Below are 24905 nucleotides of genomic sequence, written 5' to 3'. Positions count from 1 at the left end.
CATCAACACCATCAGATAATGTAGACCCGTCGGCCCGATTGCTAGTTTGCTTACTGTGACTCACCTAAACCCCTAACCTTTCTGCAGTGGTAGGTGATTTTGGCAATCTCGGACATGACACTCTGATCCCCAAGGAAATCATGGAAACACATTTTTACCCCTTTCATTGTTTACTCATGCATGCCCTTGGTAAACTCAAGAAAGATAAAAGTAACATTTTCAAAACATTTATTGAACAATCATAGTCTTTGTTAGAAAAAATGAGCTGCACTTATTAGGCAGATAAAACAAAGCAATGTAACCAGCACTATGAACATGGTAAAAAATAAATAAACAGTCCAACCATGGCAGTCTGATTTCTATATATTTCTATCTCTCACTACCCCTACTCTGATCTCTTAGGTTAGTCTGACCACCATACCAGGATAGTTGGACCAGGTAATCAGCCTGGAATAGGATTGGCGATCCTTCCATGTAGGATGGAAGATCAGCATCTGCAGAGCTGCATGCTGAACACAGGATTAGTTGAAGGACAGTCATGACCGGTATGCTTCTCTCTGAAGGTCAGTGTACCATTTATTTAATAAAAGTCACTGTGTTAGAAGTACAGCTCTGTTGGAATTATATGTCTAGATGTTAGAAGCTTTCACCAAACAGGCAATGCAAGCACTAGGATATCTTGCTCTGTGTTCCTAGCCTTGAACGGAGTGTACAGAATATATGACGAGAAAGGCTTTCTAAAAAATAAGCAGAATATATTGTGTCTTCTCAGAATAGTATAGTGCAAGTAAAACGTCTAAAATAACATTGCTAAAACAAAGTCTGCTAAAATGTGTAAAATATAAAACTAAAATGTAGAATGAAAGTGGACCCAAGAAGGCCTCAAAGCACTCTCCCCTTGGCCGTGAAAAGACTAAGGGCCTGACTACCACTGAACCTGTGGTGGAGGTGCAGTAGCAATTGGGGACCGCCATACCAGGGGTCCAACCGCCGTACTCATATGAGTACGGTGGTCGGATTGCTATGGTACCTCCACAACTGCCAGGGATCCGCATAACCTGTGATGGCGCAGCTCTTTGGGGAAGCAAAATACATGGTGGTGCTGTTGTGGCACCAGATTCTGTATAAGATAGCGCACACCAAATTTCAAAAAGTGATAGTCAATATAGTTACTTGTAAGTAAATGAAGCGTGCAACTCAGACACGAGGTAGCCCACCTTGTAACTCAACATGAAAACTGCTGGTGTGCATACACCAGTATACTGAGTGCACTGCTGGATGTATGTGCAACACAATTACAACATGTTAGCTAATGTGGAAACAAGACTCAAACAAGCAATGAACGGTCTGAATGATATAACAATTTGACAATCCGTTAAATCACAAAAGTTTGTTGTAAAACTGTATTTGTCAATCAATCGCATAAGTGACATAAAGATGTACCAAACATTGATTGAAAAGTAGCTCAAAAAGAAATCCACATTAATACAATCAAAATATCTGCGCTGAGGCAGAGAACTTAGTCGTCAGTTCTTGCAAAGAAGCCCAATGCATTTCGGGATGTTTTACATCCCTTCTTCAGGGGCAGCTGTTGGAAAAAAGAATGAATTTCAAACCTTTTACTTCAAGAGGTGACTGAATATAACATGAATAGATAACAGTACAATGCAGGGTGCAACAAGACATGGCCAAAGCGGAAACACTGCTGGTCTGTTTCAAGCTAGAGCAATGAAAGGAATGAACCCAATGTCATGCTGTATTGTGCTTTAAGAACCACACCGAAAAAGTGAAAAGGAACGAAAGTGGTTATGATGGTCATGCGCATAATCAATGAAGTGAACCTCCAAGTGCATAAAGAGAAACGACATAACAAGTGAGTGGTGACGCTAATAAACTAATGAAAACCTGGAAGGTTCTTGCCAGATGAATGCAGCGACTGTAACGAAAACGGAATGCATGGGAGTAGTTGAAAAGGCTGAGCTGGGGCTGCGTACCTAATGCAGGAAAACAAAGGGAGGCTGTGAGTGAAACTAACAGTGAAACCAAGGGTAACGGCGATGTAAAGACTTACTAGAAATGATTAAATGTGAACAAACCGCTGGAGTGGAGGAATACTGTGGCGCAAGTATTCAGGGAGATGGAAATGGATTCAGTTGTGTGTTGCGGAAACCATCGTGTAATTGAAAGCTCCGCGAACTCTGCAACCAGAGAAGAGGGAACCATTGTAAAACCAATGGAAATGATATAGTTTTTTTTTTTTTTAAAACAACGGGCAGGGCGCTGTGTATACTGCTTACCAGGCGTGCTTGGCAGACGAGGGAAGGACGAACGGTCGCGGCTCCTATGAACATCCGAGAAGGTATGCGTCCGAGACGCACTCTGGCAGGAAGTTAAATGCGCGTGCGTGGTCACGTAATTGGTGTAAATAGAAATAATGGAAATGGGACTACCGGAGCCTCTACAAAAGAATGCACAGGCTCGGTGCTGCAGAATCGAACCGAGCATCTACTCGATTGAAGAAGACCACTGAAATAAAAAAGGAGAAGTGGCGCTAAATGGTCATAAATGTGTGGGAAGAAGGAAGAATGTGAAAATGATAAAATAATAAAAATGAGGGTCTGAAAAAATGTGATGGACGAACGATCCAATAAAATAGAAAACGTACTAATTAATGTGGGAAGCTAGTGTGTGCGGAAAAGTAGCTAAGGCATGCAGAACCTGCAGGGTGGTAGTTCCTGAATAGCAGAAAACAGCTAAAGTGAGCTGGTGAATAGAGACAAAAAGCTGCGGGAAATAATAAAGTAAAATCCCAGAATATAGAGAAATAATTTTGCTCAAGCTGAAAAAAACGTACAATCTGGACAGAAAAAATGGAGACAAGTTGCTAGTAGAAAAGGAAAGAGACATGACTGTGGGATAATATGCTTGGTGCGAGAAAAAGTGGCATCAGCTGAAGCGAACAGACAATCTAGAAATCAGATGACAATTACTAACAAGTTTTTATAAAAAACATTGCATTTCAAGTTTGTCATTGAGCCCAAATGGTAACAGAGTATGCAAAAACTTGATCCACCAAACTTCTCTCTGAGATAAAAGCCTTTCTGTATTCAACTGTGTATTGTGGGGCATCATCTCGAGGATGGTGAATCTTAGCTGTGCGATGGTGTGGCGGTGTTCTAACCAGTGTGATGTGAGAGGGGATTTGAGACTTCTGGTCCGAATGGAACTTTTGTGTTCTGAAATCCTCACTTTCACTTTTCGGGAAGTTTTTCCCACATACATGAGTCCACAGGGGCATTTGATGGTATAGATAACATTGGTAGTGTCATATGTACCAGTGTATCTGAGTTGAATAGTTTTGCCTGACCGTGGGTGGTGAATGACATTGCCGGTAATGACATTGTGGCAATTAACACAATTCTGACATTTCTGCATGCCTTTGTGCTCGACGACTTCAATCGTAGGTGTAGCTGACAATAAATCTTTGATGTTTCTGCTACGAGTGTATGCAAAGATGGGATCAGATGAAAATAATCCATTGAAATCTGGTTCGTGTTTGAGAATTTCCCATCTGTTTCTGATGATTTGTCTGATACGTCGCGAGCTGGTAGAGAATGTGGATACAAAGACATGTTTGTTTGAAAGAATTTTGACAGGAGGAATGAGCAGTTCAGTGCGTGACTTTGTGTGAGTTATAGACATAGCGGACTCAAGAACTGATTCAGGATACCCGCGATCTCTAAATTTGATGACTTGATTTTGGAGCAATGGTTCAAGGTGTTGACTCTCGGAAACAATTCTCTTTGTACGAATTAGTTGGGAGTAAGGTAGATTACGAATGAGTGACGGAGGATGAAAGCTGGAATACTGAAGAAGATTGTTTCTATCAGTGGGTTTGGAATAAATTGATGTGGTTACTGTGTTGGATTGTTTTGTGATCAGTACATCCAGAAAAGATAATTGTACGTTGCTAATGGTGTACGTGAACTGAATGCGGGGATTCTTTTTGTTAAGTTCACTAATGTGTTGAACCAAGGATGCTTCAGAGTTTTTCCAAACTAGAAAAATATCGTCAATGAATCTTACGTAAAATGCAAGATTGTCATTCCAGATGTTGTTTGTGAAGATATGGTCGTATGCTGTTGTGGCACCACCATGCATATCATGAGTTCCCCCACCACCAGCCAACCCCTGAGTGTTGAGACTCAATGTAACGAGGGTCTGCCAGTCTGCCAGCTCTAAAACTCTGTGTAGAGTTCAAAGAACATATGTTTTCACTGGCCACAATAACCTCCCGTTTGGAGCTGAAAGTGTAGAATTGTGTATAACCTTTTTGCACCATACTAATGAGCTTATCCACAGTGTCATTTACCAAATGTTGCCGATTATCAAAAATGGGCAATTGAGGCAATGCTGGGCTAATTAATTTCTTTAATTTTGGCAAGACCCAAGTAACTAGTTTGCTGCATTGCCTTATTTAGGAAAATCTTCTGTGTTGGAATAAAACAGGCTCTAAATAAAGTGTCTGTTCCCTGCACTTGCCAATGTATAGTTCCACAAACTTATTTTAAATCAATCGTTTCTTTCCAATGATCATAGCCTTTTAGGGCCAGTTGGGAAATGAATTAATCTGAATAAATCAATTTTGTTTGGCTCAGCATATTTTTCTTTGCTTCTGACGGGGCAAGTTTAAAATTAAATGAAACTGGGTCAAAGAGATTATGCCCTGAAAAATACGCAAACTTGTCCATATATGTCTTGGAGCTACCCAATGGAGGATTCAGACAATGCTCCCATTGTGTAAAATTAAAAACTGTGGAACACTAGCTCTGTGTAAATAACGATTTGCATAGTGGTGATAACAAAACATATCTCAATAATTAACAAAGTTAAGGTGCAAATCTTCTCTTTCACATACAGTATAATATTCAAGCTCTGAGAACATTGAGGTAACTATTTTAACATTGCAATCATCAGAAATAAAGCCAGGGGTAATCACTTCACCCATTGCAACCGTAAAAGCATTAGGAATCTGCAGAGTATCTGTAGGACCAAAAATATCAAATGTGACCTTATCCAGAACAATTCCATCAAGCACTGGAAAAGCCGAAATGTTGACAAGGGACAGGTCTCTTCGCACTTTATGTGAAGACGAATGAGGTTTGAACACCTCGACTACCAGTTCTGCAGAATGCTCTAGAAGATATTGTCCATCTCTTAGCAAGAAGGAAACAGTCACATATCGAATCCAAAGAAGCAGGAAAAGTAATAAGATGGGAATCCAACTGTAAATCCATAAAGCAATCAGATTAGTGTGTTTCAGTCAAAAAAGAAAAGCATGTACACCATGTAATGAAGTGTCAGGAGAGTCAGAAGAGAAGTCATTTGCATCAACAAATTAACCAGAAGCAGTCTATTGAAGAACAGGAGATGTAGTTGTCAGAAGAGAAGTAGTAGACACCTCCAAAGGTGGTGCATCAAAAACAACTCTGTTGGTAGGAGTAGCAGTAGCAAGCTGTAAACTCAAATCAGATGTATGGCTTGAATTTGTAGCGGTAACAGGAATCAACAATAGTTCATTCTCCGCCTTTCCCAGCTGGGGAGAAGCATCATTGATGCTGCTTAAAACTTGTAGAGGAATATTCTGTAAGGTAGGAAGAGGAGTCAGGGAACTACCCATTGGTCCTCATGGCCTTCTGGTTAGTACCGGCCATATGATGCAATTTTACTTGATCAATCGAGCCAAGGTATTTGTCTTTGCAACCAACAAGCGGTGGCAAAATCACAGTACTAGTACCTTGAATTCCGAGGACTGGTAGCAGTGCATGGTAAGATGGGGCAAACTCCTTCTCAAACTAGATCCTCAACCTTTGGAATTCAGGTGGAAGGCGCTGGTTACTCCTTTACTCTATTAGTAGCAGAATTCTTGAAAAGTTTATTAGACCGCTCATTCCGGAAGTCTTGTAGGTCCTTTAAGATAGCAAAATGTTCATTTATGTCTAAAGGTGTATCTGCCACCACTGCGCCAGGATTGTCAAGATCGGGAACGTACATTTGGATAATAAACAGGATCTCATTGGGGATCTGGCTATCCAAACATCGTTTGGGAAGATTATTTAATGCTCTATAGATGCCACACAAATGATGTGTGCAATTACAACCTGAACAATATTCTCTAGCTGTTAAGGATTGCTTTAAGCTACCGTTTTCCCTCTCCACAATCAAATTTCCCTCAGGATGATAGGGTGAGGAATATTGCAGAGCTACACTCAGGGTTCCCCTAGTACCCATGTAAGCCTTAGAGGCAAAAGCAGGGCCCTGGTCTGAGAGGAATGCAGCTACTGCATTTGTCCAGATGAAGATTTGCAAATCTTTTAAAACAGTGCAAGTGTCAGACCATGGTTGTGACCACACCCATAGAACCCTGGAGCAAGAAACTACAGCTAGTAGAATTAATTTAAATGCACCATCCAAATTTAAGAGGCTGCAATGATTGCGGTACCCACATTGAAGTAGTATATTTGAAGCTAAGAGAGGTGTCTGCGGTGGGCATGCAATGGTAGAGCTTTTAATTTGTTGGAAAATGCCACAACGAAGAGTATACTGTTTTGTCTCCTTATACAGACCATGCCACCAATAGGTATTCTGTAGTAGAGAAACTGTGGCAGCCACAACTGCATGGGCAGATGAGATGCTACACCCTCATGGACAGCTTTGATTAATTCTAGCCTGTGATCTTGGTTGGGAGGCACACGATCACCCCCCCCCCCCAGGAATGGTAGCAATAGGATGTTTTAGGCTCTTAATTGATAGTAATATCAGTAAAGGGGTGCTGTCATGTGAAGCATTGACAGCAGCCATGATATCTTCATCCACCCTTATGTGAGTATGAAAAATCACAGCTATTGTAGCAGTCTTAACTGCAGATTTGGCAGCTTCATCAGCCAATGAATTCCATGCAACGTGTATCCCAACACGCTAATGGCTCAATGTGTGTACCACTTGAGCCCCTGGCAAACTGTCTTTAAGTTGTGACACCTTTCTTCAGACCAGCTTATGCTTTGTAGTATTCCCTTTTGAATCTCTGAATTCATTCAGGCACTTGTAAAGTAAAATTTCTTCAAAAGACTGGACACAATAATACGAATCACACACTATTAGTGTGGGGAATTCTTGATCCGTATTTTCTACTGCCAAATTTAAGGTTTTCAATGCAACCAGTTGTGAAGTACAATCCCCTAGGGACTGCGTGAAAGGTTTTTTGAGGATAGAATTTACCATCTATCATGACACCATGTTCCGCAGCGCAGGTCGCCAAGTTCTAGTGTTTGGTGTCTCTAGCAGACTGGGCTGAACCATCAGTATATATTATGGGGCCAATTCCAATCCTGTATTTTTTTCTACCACCCAACTCGTATCGGTAAATTTTTCCATACAAATCGTACAAGTCCCGTCCGACCCGCGAAGTACGATTCGTACAGGAAAAATACAACTTTTCCTGATCCAATTTGTACAAATCGGATCGGGAAAAGTTGTACGAGAAGGACCCGGACACTTTTCCATACAAATTGTAAAAATGCAGTCCGACCGTACTAGTACGATCCGGACCGGCTTTCCGATTTCCGATTTGTATGGAAAACGTCCCGTACACGGGGAATGTCATTACCCTCTACGAAGCGAACTTTGTACGACTTGTATCCCGGGAAAAGTTGTTCCCGGGGTACGAGTCGTACAGGCATACACCCCGTGCGTTGTGTATGTACGGTGCGTACCCCCAACATCGCGTACCCCAACATCGCGTATGTACAGTACGTACCCCCAACATCGCATATGTACGGTGCATACCCCCAACATCGCGTACCCCAACATCGCATATGTACAGTGCGTACCCCCAACATCGCATATGTACGGTGCGTACCCCCAACATCGTGCATGTACAGTGCGTACCCCCAACATCGCGTATGCACGGTGAGTACATACGTGATGTCGGGGTATGAGTCGTACAGGCATATACCCCGTGCGTTGTGTATGTACGGTGCGTACCCCCAACATCGCGTACCCCAACATCGCATATGTACAGTGCGTACCCCCAACATCGCACATGTACGGTGCGTACCCCCAAAATCGCGTATGTACGGTGCGTACCCACAACATCGCGTATGTACGGTGAGTACATACGCGATGTTGGGGTACGTGATGTTGGGGTATGCGATGTTGGGGGTACGCACCGTACATACGCGATGTTGGGGGTACACACCATACATATGCGATGTTGGGGTACGCGATGTTGGGGTACGCGATGTTGGGGTACGCACAGTACATACGTGATGGGGGTACGCACCGTACATATGCGATGTTGGGGTACGCGATGTTGGGGGTATGCACCATACATACGCGATGTTGGGGGTACGCACCATACATATGCGATGTTGGGGTACGCAATGTTGGGGTACATGATGTTGGGGGTACGCAAAGTACATACGCGATGTTGGGGTACGCACCGTACATACACAACGCACAGGGGTGTATGCCTGTACGACTTGTACCCCTGGGGACTCTGCTTTTACAGCAGTTTTTGGCTCCTGTAAGAAAAGAACCGTACGGAGTGCCGTAGGGACGAATCGTGCTTGCTGGGCTGGAAACCACATCTTAAATACATACAGACATCGCGTGCAAGCTGTTCTGGATCAGAATCGTTGGTATTTTTTAGCTGTATGGTCTTTTGTACGATTTGTATGGAAAGAGGGTTTCTGTACGAATCGTACTTCCTAGGTTGTAAGAAAAGTTTACCGGGTACGAGTTGTACGGGAAAAACGCTCCATACAACGATTTGTACAGCCTTTTTCCAGGATTGGAATCGGCCCCTCTGTGTTCATACTGTTCAAGAGGCAATATATTACTGGGCATGGATTACTCGTTTTCATATTGCAGAAATTCTTGAGTTTCTAGAGTAGGGTCAAAGATATATGGCCACATATAGTAAGCATTTTTGCATTCACAAGTGGGCCAATTCTCAGAATCAGCCCATTTGCGAAAGCAAAAAATGCTTTTTACATGTATCAAGCCCTACTTTGCGATTTGGTAACCTGTTACCGAATCGCAAAAGGGGTTTGCAATTCAGTATTTGGAAGGGGCATGTTTAGGGCGTCCCTTCCAAATACCGAATTGCTGCGGTATGTATGAATGTTTTGTGACCGTGAATGTGGTTGTAAAACATTCACATTTTACCACCTAATTCAAGTATTTGGTAACCCATCCGCAAATGTAAAGGGGTCCATAAGTGACCCCTTCCCCTTTGTGAATGTTTATAAGAGCACTTTTTAAGAGCAGGCAGTGGTCCCAGATACCACTGCCTGCTTTTAAAAAATTAAAAGAAAACATTCAATTTCTTTTTTTAAATGCAACTCGTTTTCCCTTAGGAAAACGGTCTGCTTTTAAAAAAAGATTGCTTTAGATAAAAGCAATCATTGACATGGTAGTCTGTTGATCCCAGCAGGCCACTATCCCCATGATTTAAGCAATTTCTAGGAGGTCGAAATTGCGATCAACCTCATTAATATTAATGAGGTAGTTGATATGTGACCCCCCCCTATGAATTGCTATATGATACTCTTGGAGTTTCATATATTTGCAATAGCAATTACCTAATTGTGATTCGCTGAAAACCGCAATTAGGTAATCACAGTTACAAATGTTGATACCTGTGGCCCTTAGTCTACATCTGTAGCCATCAGGGAAATGGGCCATTGCATCCATCTAGGGTGTCAGGCTTTTGTGTTAGGGACACCGGACTTTGTAACAGCCTCTAAGACTGGGACACGAGTAACCACAATTATGCGTTTCCCTTGAGCAAAGGTCTTCCTTTTACGAGACAGCCATCTGAATTGCAGCCATTATTTTTTCAGTGGATGTAAAATGCATTTCAGCAAGGGGTCGATTATGATGTCAGTCGGAAAGCATTCCGACCGAATCGGTCTCGGAATGGTTTCCGACCGATTCGGATTCAGGGAGTCTGACTTTACCAATTACAATGCTTCCGGATACAATTTGGTCGGACTCCCTTTGACTTCAATGGGAGCCTGTGTTCCGACCGAATGCACAGGCTCCCACTGAAGAAAGGGTGGTTGGGGGAAATCGTGCACCGGGTGGCGGGCACCCCTTGGTGCCTGCCACACCATGCATGGTTGGAAAAATGGGACCCATGGGTACCCCCACGGGCCTGATTCAGAAGGCCCTGGGTGAAGGCAGGCCTGCTACAGGCCCCCAAAGTCACATTTCGACAGCCGATCCGAGTGGGATCAACCGATTCGGAAAGGCTGTCTGAAATTGACATCCTAATTGCCCAGTTGGAAACACGGTACACAGACCTGTACGAGTCAGCTCTGAATGACTTGGTTCCTCCTAATGCCATCCGGAACCGACTCGGAAAGTCCGAACGCTTTCTGAACATCACAATCGGTCATTCGGAAAGCTTTCCAAATCGGTCGGAAAGACGGGTTCCAAATTGGATTCGGCAGAACCGAATCCGATTTAGAGCCTTGCCGAATGACATTGTAATCGACCCCTATGTCTTATCCCCTGGAATCGACCTGTGGTTTTTTAAAGATAGGAAATTTAAAACAAGCATGAGGGAATGGGACAAGCTATTTTTCAAGAAAAACATGGGATCAGTATCTCACTAGTAACACTGCCGGAGGCCTTTAAAATGTTGATCAGGGGGCATGCCCAAGCTCAGGTAGGAGTTATTAAGAAAGAAAAGATGCTGCAGTGCCTCACCTTGGAGAGTGACATTGTTTAGTTAGAATCCCGCATCGCCAGGGGCGAAATTGTGTCACCGGCACTGGGACACCTATTAAGACTGCACCAGTATGAGTTGTGGACATTACTGGAGGATAGGACCGGAAATAATAGAGGGGTAGGGAAAAACGACATGCCATTGGGTCTGAGATAGCTGAGATGGTTGCAACCTATTACGAGGCACTATATACATCTACAGCCTGGATGACAGAGTCAGACTGTGTGGATTTTCTAAGGTATATAGCCCTTCCTCAATTGTCGATAGAGAACCGGGAAATGTTAGAAGGGGATCTGACGGAGGAAGAGATAAGCGGAGTGGTCAGGGCCTTTCAATCTGGGAAGGCAGTGGGGCTGAGTGGCCTGCCAGTTGAAATCTTTAAATGCATGCTAGACAAAACAGTGGATCATATTTTAAATATGTTCCAGGGAGCCAGGACGGATGATATCCTATACATAGATCAAAGGACGGCAGTGACAGTGGTGATTCCTAAAGAGGGTAAGCTGCCAACTGAATGTGGGTCATACAGAACCATTTCACTGCTTAACTATGAGGTCAAAGGTTTGGCCAAGGTCTTATCCCTTTGCCTGCTCACGGTGATCACGTCATATATTCATCTAAACCAATCCAAATTTATGCTTTATAGAGGGACAAGTTAGAATTTATGTCAGCTGTTTGGAATCCTACATGTTACGGAGCCCGCTTCTGCTGACCCGGCAACCCTCATGTCCCTAGATGCAAAAATGGCATTTGATAGTGTGGAATGGTGCTACCTCTTTTCTGTTCTTAGGCATTTGGGTTTTGGCTCTAAATTCATTGGCTGGGTAAATCTTCTCTGTGCACAACCGTTGGCTTGTGTGCCAATTAACGCCGCAGCATCTAGGGGGTTCCCCCTGTGGAAAGGGATGAGCAGGGTTGCTCTATGTCCCTAATGCTCATTGCTTAAGCCCTGAAGCAACTTGTGTTCTGGGTGAGCCAGGATCCATTAATCTCGGGCATCCCAGTGGGTGAGGAGTGGGATGAGAAAATCTCATTAAATGCGCCTGATATCCTGCTATACATCACCAGACCAAAGCAATCCATTGATAGAATCTTGCAGTTCGTCCGTATATTTGGGAACTATTCAGGATATCTTATAAATTGGGAAAAGTCGCTGCTATTCCCACTGGTGAGTGGGACACCTGCCTTGACGTTTGGATGCAAAATTATGGTGGAAATGAATGGGTTCAAATACCTGGGGGTATATGTGAAGAGGAGGCACCAGATCTTCTACATGCAGAATCTGTTGGTTCAGCTGGACAAATTCACCAGAGATGCCCGGCACTGGCAAACACTACCACTATCATTAATGGGTCGGATGGCAATATTTAAGATGATGATGCTACTGCACCTGTTGTACAGCTTGCAGAATACACCCTGCCCAATCTCTCAAGCCTTTTTTAAACAGGTGTATGCGGAATTACAGTGCCTGTTGTGGGGTGGTGTTGTCTCCCGTATAGCTCTATATAAATTGCTGAGAGAAGCCTATGACGGGGGACTGGCGGTCCCTTGTATCAAGGAATATTATTGGGCTGCCCAATTGGTCACAGCGAATGACTGAGGATCAGGTGGACCCAGCCGACAGAGTAAACAGATTGGCCATAGGCGCAAAGGGATATCCACCATCACTGTATACTAGAGAAAGGGGATTGCCTGTGCATATATAAACATGGACATGGTAGGAGGCCATGAAGTTTCTGGGTTGGGAAGGAAGATTTACGAGGATGACCCCGCTCTGGGTAAGTGATCTGCTCTTTAGAGTGGGGGAGTTGTCAGTATTTGACAGATGGGAACTGATAGGTCTTGAAAGACTGGGTGACATATGTAGGGGTCAAGCTTACATCAGGTTCACCTCTCTATGGCAAGAGTATGATCTGGGGGATGGGGAATGTCTCAGGTATTTACAGTTGGGGCAAGGACTTCGAGGTTATATTCGTGAAGGGGAGGAATTGGTTCAGGGAGCTCCATTGAAAAATTGGTTGCTGACAGAACCACTGGCAGACAAAAGGCAGTATCACTAAATTATATGAAACTGGTGAACAATTCTCCAGACCCACTGGGGATACTGAAGGTGGCTTGAAACAACGACCTTGGTCCAATCGATGATGAAGATTGGTTATAAGCTGCATAGAGCCCTAGGGAGGTGGCCTTACTTCCCCACTTCTGGCTGAGTCAGCTGAACGCTTTACATATGATATACTACTCCAGACCACTGTTATATCATCTGGAACGTACAGAAAATACATTCTGCCAGAGAGACTGTCGACAGGAGGGGACCTTCTATCACAAGCTGTGGAATGCCTGTTAATCCAGAAATACTGTTCCGAAGCTTAGGAGGATCATGGCAGAGGTAGTAGAGTTGGAGGTCCCTCTTGAAGCAAAATGGTATTTGTTACTTATCCCAGGGGGAGAAGAATTGGCCTATATATAAACAATTATGGTTGGCACTAGATGCAGTGGTGGTGAAGTACAATATAGTGCGTTGCTGGGGGGCGGCTTCTACGCCGAGAGTGGCTGACTGGAAAACAGATTTGGATTGGTGCTGGCGAGCTGAACATACAATATAGATAAGCAGATGGTGCCCATGTAAATGGGGAAAGGTATGTGGTGTTTGGCAGGCATATCGTCGTCTGTAGGAAGGGACTTTAGTTATAGGAAATGAATCACTATAACCTTCTTACGATAACTTAGTCAAATGACATTTGATGTGACCACTCTACTTATGACTTACTGATTGATACCGTGTAATGTGTCCTCCATATATTGTTAACAGAACACTGTGAAAATAAAGAGAAGTTGGAAAAGGTTTAATTCATCAGCACTGTGTCACCTTCATTGAATGTGACATGTGTAGCCAATGGCACCCGCTACTATACAGATTGCCAATTTTGTTTTGTTGACACATGTATGTAAGTGTCTTGATGCAAGCATATCAGTCTGTATTGATCTGAGTTTTTGAGTATGATCTGATGTCCAATGTGTACTGGAAAAATCAGGGTGAATTAAATCATAAAAGGTTTTTTGCACTATGCAAAATCTGGTATGTATGTTCTGCCAAAATCGAAGAATCCTAACACGGTTTGCAATTCTTCAATGAAGTTTCTAAAAGTTTAAGCGCAAAGGGATATCCACCATCACTGTATACTAGAGAAAGGGGATTGCCTGTGCATATGTAAACATGGACATGGTAGGAGGCCATGAAGTTTCTGGGTTGGGAAGGAAGATTTACGAGGATGACCCCGCTCTGGGTAAGTGATCTGCTCTTTAGAGTGGGGGAGTTGTCAGTATTTGACAGATGGGAACTGATAGGTCTTGAAAGACTGGGTGACATATGTAGGGGTCAAGCTTACATCACGTTCACCTCTCTATGGCAAGAGTATGATCTGGGGGATGGGGAATGTCTCAGGTATTTACAGTTGGGGCAAGGACTTCGAGGTTATATTCGTGAAGGGGAGGAATTGGTTCAGGGAGCTCCATTGAAAAATTGGTTGCTGACAGAACCACTGGCAGACAAGGCAGTATCACTAAATTATATGAAACTGGTGAACAATTCTCCAGACCCACTGGGGATACTGAAGGTGGTTTGAAACAACGACCTTGGTCCAATCGATGATGAAGATTGGTTATAAGATGCATAGAGCCCTAGGGAGGTGGCCTTACTTCCCCACTTCTGGCTGAGTCAGCTGAACGCTTTACATATGATATACTACTCCAGACCACTGTTATATCATCTGGAACGTACAGAAAATACATTCTGCCAGAGAGACTGTCGACAGGAGGGGACCTTCTATCACTAGCTGTGGAATGCCTGTTAATCCAGAAATACTGGTCCGAGCTTAGGAGGATCATGGTAGAGGTGGTAGAGTTGGAGGTCCCTCTTGAAGCAAAATGGTATTTGTTACTTATCCCAGGGGGAGAAGAATTGGCCTATATATAAACAATTATGGTTGGCACTAGATGCAGTGGTGGTGAAGTACAATATAGTGCGTTGCTGGGGGGCGGCTTCTACGCCGAGAGTGGCTGACTGGAAAACAGATTTGGATTGGTACTGGCGAGCTGAACATACAATATAGATAAGCAGATGGTGCCCATGTAAATGGGAAAAGGTATGGGGTGTTTGGCAGGCATATCGTCGTCTGTAGGAAGGGACTTTAGTTATAGGAAATGAATCACTATAACCTTCTTACGATAACTTAGTCAAATGACATTTGATGTGACCACTCTACTTATGACTTACTGATTGATACCGTGTAATGTGTCCTCCATATATTGTTAACAGAACACTGTGAAAATAAAGAGAAGTTGGAAAAGGTTTAATGCAATCAGCACTGTGTCACCTTCATTGAATGTGACATGTGAAGCCAATGGCACCCGCTACTATACAGATTGCCAATTTTGTCTTGTTGACACATGTATGTAAGTGTCTTGATGCAAGCATATCAGTCTGTATTGATCTGAGATTTTGAGTATGATCTGATGTCCAATGTGTACTGGAAAAATCAGGGTGAATTAAATCATAAAAGGTTTTTTGCACTATGCAAAATCTGGTATGTATGTTCTGCCAAAATCGAAGAATCCTAACACGGTTTGCAATTCTTCAATGAAGTTTCTAAAAGTTTACTTTTTTCCAGGAAATTTAGTGCGAGGATCTTATCCTCATTTGAAAATTCATATCCTAAACATAGGACACTGAAAAAGGCAATTAAAAAAAAACAATTTATTTTGTTTGCAGCCTTGTCCAGCAAATCCCAATACACTGCGATCTGCTCTGGCTAAACGTGTGTTTAATTCATCATCCGTTAGATACATATCATCAACATAGGACAATGCTTCTCGGTCAATATCATGTAGAATTGACAACACTCTTGCAGCAAATAATCCTGGACTGTTCTTATACACCTGAGGGAGCTGGCAGAAGCGATGTTGTGAGCTGAGCATGGTGAACACTGTCAGGTCTCTGCTTTAAGGTGCTTTGTTGTGGCAGAAAAAGCATTGGAAATATCCAAGGTTGTTTTGCATTTTGTACGAATTATGTTGTTCATTAAAGCTGTACTGTGTGAATTTTGAATTTCAAATGTGTGTGTATGACTGTTGAAATATCTGTGGTCTAAGACTATGTGAAAGGAAAGATCTTGTTTAGCCACTAAAATAAGGGATTATTCATAGGAGATACATAGGGTTCAACAATCTGGTACTATAGTTGTGAGAGAATTTCTCACAGGAGTTTTTCGCTTCATGCTTAATTGGGTATTGTGGTTGCACTTGTGGGCTGAACCATGTGGGTATAATGTGATAAGGCGAGTCCTTATCCCTGCCTACATGGATGTAGGTATAATGCGGCGGCTTGTGCATGAGCTCATTCTGCAGCGTACGCTTGCTTACACCTCTTTCAGGACAAGCACTGAGAAAGATGGTAAAATTACCTCCTCTCCTTATGAGGCAGTTCTTACAAACTCTGGTGACCAATCGACCTCTGCTAAGAGAATGCCATAACTAAGTGTTACGTGTTCCCAGAATATTACCCTAATGGTCTACATTATGTCACCCTAAATTTGTATGTTTCATTTACAAAGTTTGTCTGGAGGGCTGACAGGCTGATCTGGGGTTTCGACTTCTATGAAGTCAGTTGCTTTCACATCCAGAAACTCTTTAAGATTCTTGTGAACTATTGTGACCTCTGCTGTGCTGTCTAGCAGAGTCACTGTCTACAAAAGTTCTCAATATGTGTGGCTTATGTAGCCAAAATTCCTGCAGACTTCTTCATCTTGAGTTGGGGTTTTTGTTGTGGAAGTTTCTCTTCCTTTTTTATGAAGATATCAGACGAGCATTATGAGTCCTTTTTCTGCTTCACATACTCTTCTTGTCTGAGCTCTGATCCTCCCCTTCTATCAGATCAATTGTCCGATGAGTCCTGAAAGGAGCAAGAAGGACATGTATCAGTGTACTGATACCTATCCGGCTGTTTTATTGTATCACGGTTACATAAATTACGTTCTATCAGAGGTCTCCTGCTGCGGAGATCCTCTCTGTGATTTACTTTTTCTTTGTTTTTCTGTTCGTCCCAGCGTTCTTTAGAAGACTTGTGGGCTTGCTAGGTATTGTCCTTTTCTGAACTGCCTTTAAGCTGTGGCTTATTTGGTCTTGCTTCCAAATTATCTCAACCTATAGATGCATAGCGGTCGGCAATAATTTTGGGGAACTCGCACCACTTGTCAACTATAGCAAATTGAGCGAGGTGTTGGCTTCTCGCTACTGCAGCTGCTTCCCCTTTAATATTGCTTAATATAATTGAGGATACTGTGACAAAGTTGCCAATCAATTTTATCGTCAATTCAGGCTAGGGGGCGCCCCCATATATTATTTTTGGATCTGTTTTGGCACTTCAGGCAAAATATCAAGTGATGGTATACCCCTTGGCAGCCTTACTGCACCACGATTGACCAGTCTGACCCCACAGGTTCGGATGCATTGTCCGCTCACCGGCTCACCACTGGTAACATAGTTTGTGGCTGTTTTCTTATCCTGCCGATACCATGAGGGGCAGGCACACACCGGCTACCTGCACTATGTGCTATTCTGGCGGCATAACAGCACCATGGTTGATTAGTCACGTTTAAACCACATGTCCACCCAACAGCTCACCACTGGCAGCACAGGCGGTTTGAATCCCCAGAATACCAAGAGGAGCTCTGACCCCTGCACGCACAAGAGGCCTTGCGGCAGGAGTCGCACCCTCGATCTGCACGGTGCTCCGCGACCATTATGCAGGATTTCTTATGAACTCCGGGCAGCCTAACCCAATGATAGCTTACCACCCTGCCTCTGCAGGTCGGGACCTGGTGTCCATTCGCAGGCTCACCGCCGGCAGCATAGGTTATATCCCACCTACGCTGCGAGAAGCCGGCACACTCCAGCAGTTTCTACCACTTGCTGCTCTGATCCTTTACTGCACTTATCCACCCCCATTACGGTGGCTACCTATCAGCAGCCACTTTCAGGTCCCACTACAGAAAGTACCGATTACAAACACCAGCCAATGCAGGTTCGAACCACAACCAGCAGCGTAGGTCCTGAACTCCACCAACACAAGCCCCCCTCTTTCCAATGCAATTTGTTATGGAGGGCCATCCAGGAAGACCATCCTACACAAGGTACCTGGCAATTTGGCCAATTTATCACATCCTCCTTATACATTACAGGTTTGGTCTCTCTCGCAACGCCAGTGAGCAGTCCGGCATGTCTCAGATGGGGCAGATCATTTCCCCCATTTAGGTGAGTTTCGTGATGGAGAATCCTACATAGGACACACACGTGGGTACACGATCACGGGGGTACACTGCCACTTCCTCCGTTGGAAAGCCCTCCAACTTAGGACGCATCACCATGTGCCTTGCCACTAGATCATCGATATCATGCATGGTTGGGATATGGAATTGTTTAACAATTGGACCAACTCTCTATTTTTTAATGTACATGACCAGTGTTTTTAAACTCTGTCCTATGCAGATGCTTGCTATCCTGTTTCCCTACCCTCCATGATTTCATGGTTTCTCTGCCTCTACGAATAAAGCAACCTAACGATGTTATTTTTATAATTTTGGTTTATTTCTTACAGGTGCACTCTTATCCAGAAGGTATAACTTTACCTCTAGTTTTCACCACACAACCGTACTACAGTTGAATCCAGATTTAAGGGGATGTGACTTCTTTTTCTATACCCGGTACATGCCGCCCCCTTTGAGTAGATGAGGATACTTAGGTCCTGAAGAAATGCCTAGATCCATACGGACTGTATAGGGCATGAAACATGTCGACCCCCAGCACACCTCACTCATTCATCTAAAACTGAAGTGGGTTTAATTTTCCCTGTCAAGTCTCATGACTTTCCAGTCTGTGTTTTTACTCATGGCACAGGTACCCCATGAATAAACTATCATTGGAGAATCCTGTAGCTATTTTTAACCACACACACACCATCCCACTTCTACTCACTACACATATGCTCCCTTCACAACATCTTCAAGCTTCACGACGGCAAACAGAGAAGACCTCCGGCAAAGTGCCCCCCTGCGGGGCCCGTTGGGCATTGCAGTGCCGGCCAATGAGGAGCTGCTCTATGATGAAGCATGGGACCCGTTGGGCTGTGTGAGGGCCCTTGCTCCCTAATGGAGCAATCCCTTTGCAATCATGCATTGTCTTACCAAGCACCTTTTTGTAACTAACATAACTTTCCTTGCCCGTCACCCCAGTTCTTCTTCCTGTCCTCCCCCTATCGCTTCTTTCTCCTTTTTCCTTATAGGAACATCGTACTCTCTTGTTTTACCATAATCCCATGGGGCCTGTATGCTGGACTTCCCAAGCCCCTGTCCATTCTTGTGAGATTAGTACCATGAGTTTTGGTATAAATTGCAGCAAAGACTGTACCCCAAGTGGCACTGGCAACTGGTTTGTCCCCACTTGGCAGGGCAGAATCACAGCTTGTAGGGCCCAGATGCAGATGCAAGCAGTTGAAGACTTTAATATCACTGAGACTTAGAATAGGAGGCAAGCCAGCAAGTCCTTGGAGCCACTCTGGGCTCAAGCGATGCAGGTACAGTCCTTTCACCCAGGCAGGAGAACAGCAGGGTAGCTAAAGCAAAGCAAGAGTCCAGCAAAGCAGCAGTCCAGCAGAGTGGCTGTCCTTTCAGTTGCCCCGCAGTTCTTCTTCCTGGCAGAGTGGTCACAAGTCTAGAAATGTACAAAAGTCAGAGTGTCAGAGGTACAATACTTATACCCAGTTGTGCCTTTGAAGTGAGGAAGATTTCAAAGAAAGCTTTGAAGCACACAGAAGTCATCCCTTCCTGCTCTTGCTCCAGACTCACTACAGGAGGGTATGCAGTCCTTTGTGTGTGGATAGGACAAAGCCTATTCAGGTGTATGAGTCTGTGCCCAATTCCTCCCTCCCATCACCCAAGATAGCCCATCAAGACACCCCTAAGCTTCCTTTGTGTGTAGCTATCTAGAGGGAATACAAAAGCCCAGAAGTCACCCATCCCAGACTGAACAGAGGCAGGTGGCAGGCAACAAATGGCTAAAATAAGTAAATGACAACTTTCTAAAAGTGTTATTTGCTAAATTGTACCTTAAAATCCAACTTCAGCAAACATTTTTTTTTTTAGTCCAGTGACACCAAACTTAAAAAGTCTATCTTGTCATGATTGGGAATTACGCTTTTAAAGATGTAATAAGGTAATCCCAATGTTGTCCTATTGGAGAGCTAGGCCTTGCAGTAGTGAAAAATTTAATTGGCAGTTTTTCACTACCACAATGTAAAAATTAAAAGTGCCTTTTAAATACATTGCACCCTGTCCTGTGGGTTATACGGGGCATACCTTAGTAGTGAACTATATGTAAAAATGTTTTTTTTAAAAGGGAAGGTTTAGGCCTGGCAAGAGGTCTATCTTGCTAGGTCAAAATGGCAGGATAAACCAGCACATACAGTCACTGTAATTGCTGGCCTGAGCCATTGTTAGAGGGCTTACTTAAGTAGGTGGCACAATGAGTGCCGTAGGCCCACTAGTAACATTGCATTTACAGGCCCCGGCCACATTTACTGCACTTTACTAGGGACTTATAAGTACATTAAATATGACAGTTGGGGTTAACCTAATATTACAATTTTTAAGGGAGAGAGCACAAGCACTTAAGCACCAGTCAACAGCGGTAAAGTGAACATAGTCCTAAAACCAGCAAAAACGGGGTCAGAAAAATGGAGGGAGAAAGTCAAAAGGTTGGATGAAGACCACCCGAGGCTGTTAGGTCCAACAGGAGGCATCTTGGGACTCCCTCACAAATGGATCTGCTCATTCCTCATCGGAAGAATCCAAACTGTCAACATGCCCCCCACCCCTCTGATGCCTGGTATCATCATACGAGCTCACAACATACACACCCTCACTTACACTGATGACATGCAACTAATACCGCCCCTCTCGGACAAAACACCCAACTAAAGGAACAACTTCACCACATGCATGACAGAAGCAGCCACCTGGATGCACTTGGTCACAGCCTGCTTCAACACATTAAGGATGCTGAAGAAAATCTTCAAGCGGGCAATGGAAACAATCTGTATGCAGGGATTACCAACCTTACAAGAATACTGCAGACCACCCAAAATGCAGCAGCCAAACTAGTCCTCAACCCCCCACACATAGTCACCATCACACCACACCTTAGGGTACTCAATACACAAGTGCGCACCCTTTAAACTCCTCACCCACACCTTCAAAGCTCTCCACAACACTGACCCTGCTTCTCTGTACAGTCACATTCACTTCCACCAACCTTCCAGGCACCTACAGTCTACCGGTCCATTACTAGCACACATCCAATGCAAACACAAAAGCAGAGCATAGGGGCCACGCTTTCTTGTACCTGGCCAGTGAATCCTGGAACCACCTCTCACAACATATCAGAGCCTCCTCCTCTATTCTCGACTTTCATAAGAAGCTAAAGACCTCCCTCTCTGGGTAGCCCCTAAGGCTGGCCTCAAACCTCAACTACAGAGCACCTGGATACTCTCACAGGTAATTAGCTCACTATAAATACACTGATAACTCAACATATATATTTTGCGCTGCCTGCACATAGCTGATCTCAGCAGTTCAGAGGTCTAGTTTATTCTGACCTGACTGTGCACGTGTAGGACATCACAGCAGCCTACTTAATTGTACAGTGGAATCACGCAGTGGGTGTATAGATAACAAAAGTCTAGCCTGTCAGCATCCATCTGCGAATAATTAAATGGGGGGCGAGGAGAAATGTTTAATGTGGTCTTACACCCACACTCTTCTCAGAATCATGTAACAGAACATTTCACCTGGAGTAGTTCCTCTCAAGGATAAAACTAGACCCTAATCAGGATGGAATCAGAGACCTGACCATGGGGATCGTGGTGAATCAGATTGGTCAGATAATAGTGCCCTCACACACCCAATAGGGTGTCATGCTTTATCATAGGGCAAACCTAATTGGTCGCACACTGCTACACCTACCAAGCGTGTTCCCCCATTGAAAGTGGTCCCTGAGGTCAGCGTCGGCGGATACGCCTATGCCCGAGTCATGAATGCAAGTATGAGTGGCGTGTGCCATCCCTGGACACGTGTTTCGAGGTAGTTGCCTCTCGTCAGCAGGGAGTAGGAAAAAGTGTGTGGGGTTGCTGTGTAAGCTGCTAAAATCGTTATCAGGTAAATACCTCTCGTAGCGCGCAGGTGCGTAACCAAGAGCCCGTCGACTCCACCGGCTCAAGGGAGCCTGAATATAAAGTTAAACCTAATTGGTCGCACACTGCTACACCTACCAAGCGTGTTCCCCCAATGAAAGTGGTCCCTGAGGTCAGCGTCGGCGGATACGCCTATGCCCGAGTCATGAATGCAAGTATGAGTGGCGTGTGCCATCCCTGGACACGTGTTTCGAGGTAGTTGCCTCTCGTCAGCAGGGAGTAGGAAAAAGTGTGTGGGGTTGCTGTGTAAGCTGCTAAAATCGTTATCAGGTAAATACCTCTCGTAGCGCGCAGGTGCGTAACCAAGAGCCCGTCGACTCCACCGGCTCAAGGGAGCCTGAATATAAAGTTAAACCTAATTGGTCGCACACTGCTACACCTACCAAGCGTGTTCCCCCAATGAAAGTGGTCCCTGAGGTCAGCGTCGGCGGATACGCCTATGCCCGAGTCATGAATGCAAGTATGAGTGGCGTGTGCCATCCCTGGACACGTGTTTCGAGGTAGTTGCCTCTCGTCAGCAGGGAGTAGGAAAAAGTGTGTGGGGTTGCTGTGTAAGCTGCTAAAATCGTTATCAGGTAAATACCTCTCGTAGCGCGCAGGTGCGTAACCAAGAGCCCGTCGACTCCACCGGCTCAAGGGAGCCTGAATATAAAGTTAAACCTAATTGGTCGCACACTGCTACACCTACCAAGCGTGTTCCCCCAATGAAAGTGGTCCCTGAGGTCAGCGTCGGCGGATACGCCTATGCCCGAGTCATGAATGCAAGTATGAGTGGCGTGTGCCATCCCTGGACACGTGTTTCGAGGTAGTTGCCTCTCGTCAGCAGGGAGTAGGAAAAAGTGTGTGGGGTTGCTGTGTAAGCTGCTAAAATCGTTATCAGGTAAATACCTCTCGTAGCGCGCAGGTGCGTAACCAAGAGCCCGTCGACTCCACCGGCTCAAGGGAGCCTGAATATAAAGTTAAACCTAATTGGTCGCACACTGCTACACCTACCAAGCGTGTTCCCCCAATGAAAGTGGTCCCTGAGGTCAGCGTCGGCGGATACGCCTATGCCCGAGTCATGAATGCAAGTATGAGTGGCGTGTGCCATCCCTGGACACGTGTTTCGAGGTAGTTGCCTCTCGTCAGCAGGGAGTAGGAAAAAGTGTGTGGGGTTGCTGTGTAAGCTGCTAAAATCGTTATCAGGTAAATACCTCTCGTAGCGCGCAGGTGCGTAACCAAGAGCCCGTCGACTCCACCGGCTCAAGGGAGCCTGAATATAAAGTTAAACCTAATTGGTCGCACACTGCTACACCTACCAAGCGTGTTCCCCCAATGAAAGTGGTCCCTGAGGTCAGCGTCGGCGGATACGCCTATGCCCGAGTCATGAATGCAAGTATGAGTGGCGTGTGCCATCCCTGGACACGTGTTTCGAGGTAGTTGCCTCTCGTCAGCAGGGAGTAGGAAAAAGTGTGTGGGGTTGCTGTGTAAGCTGCTAAAATCGTTATCAGGTAAATACCTCTCGTAGCGCGCAGGTGCGTAACCAAGAGCCCGTCGACTCCACCGGGCACTCCTCATCGTGCCAGTGCTGCAATGCTTGACGATCTTTAGGGCTCTTTCGCAGAGATCTTTTGATCTGTAACTGACATTAGACTAGTGCATGTGGGAGGTCTCAAAAATAGGGTGGTGACAGAAGTGCAAACTAAAAGAGTCTAAGGGAAGGGGAAACAGCCATAAAAACGCATGCCTTATATCGCATCCCTTTACAACGCGGTTGTTATAACAACCGCGTTGTTACAACGCAAACCATTACATCGCAAGTCGTTTCAACAACTTGCTGTAAGGGGGCACACTGGTGTTGGATTTAGAATCCAAAACGTTCCCTGCTGTTGCACAAACTGGAGTAGGAATAGTACACTAAAAAAAACTTTAAAAAAACACTTACCTCTGACGGACAGCCACCGCCTCTCCTCCGCCCTCTTCTTCCTGCTCTGGTCCTGCAGCAGAATACAGGAAGCAGCAGGAAGCACTTGGCTCCCAGGCTCCCAAAAGCCAATCACAATGCTGCAATGGTGTGAGAACCATGGATCGGGGCTCAGCCAGGGAATGGGGGCCTAGGCAGTTCTTCATGCAGGCTGCATGGAGAATATGGGAAGTGCGCATGACTGTTTTAGACGGCCCGAGAGGGCTGACTAAACAGTCATGTGCACTCAGGAGTGGGCAAACACTTTCTCCCCTGGTACTCAGTGCTCAGAGCAAGCCTGCCCAGAAAGCTGCTGCAGCAGGAGACATAAAATGATTAGAACTGAAGTTATTATCATTTTATGTTTCCTGCTGCGGAGCAATGGGGTGATGCTCCTCCGCCTTAGCAAAGGAGCCACCACTGCGTAATACCTAATCCTTATCAACCTCCACATCTGCTTGAACTGCAGACATTTTTTTATACTTAGGCTTCTGCATACTCTTGGGAACTGTCCCCTTCTCCCGCAATTCTGGCATTCTTTTCCAATTTCTTTGGTCTCCAGCATGAGATGCACTTCTCCATCTATTACACTTCCTAACCCCAGACTTATTCCATGAATTGTTGTTTTGAAAGGAAAAGTTCATCTCACTACACCTCCTTTCCACCATATTCACATCATCTTTTTTGTCTCCAGTTTCAGCAACTTCAATCGAGACACTGGTATCAATATTCCAGACCTCCTTTATGCATTACTTGGATTCCTCAACTATCTTGGTGATGGTATTTGCGTCCTTTAATGATGGATTGCTAACAGCCCACAAATTTACCTGTATTTTTAAATTTGTGCAATGCACAATTAATTGATC

The 24905-nt window shown here is 44.6% G+C and overlaps 1 pseudogene; it reads right to left on the bottom strand.

Moving 5' to 3' along the window:
• Positions 1–4625: 4625 nt before the first annotated feature.
• LOC146811771 (uncharacterized) lies at positions 4626–24161 on the bottom strand (annotated as a pseudogene).
• Between the last annotated feature and the right edge of the window lie 744 nt (positions 24162–24905).

This window comes from Triturus cristatus, chromosome 7 (assembly GCF_964204655.1).
Source record: "Triturus cristatus chromosome 7, aTriCri1.1, whole genome shotgun sequence".
Lineage (NCBI taxonomy): Eukaryota > Metazoa > Chordata > Amphibia > Caudata > Salamandridae > Triturus > Triturus cristatus.
This window is presented reverse-complemented; position numbering and strand designations above follow the sequence as displayed.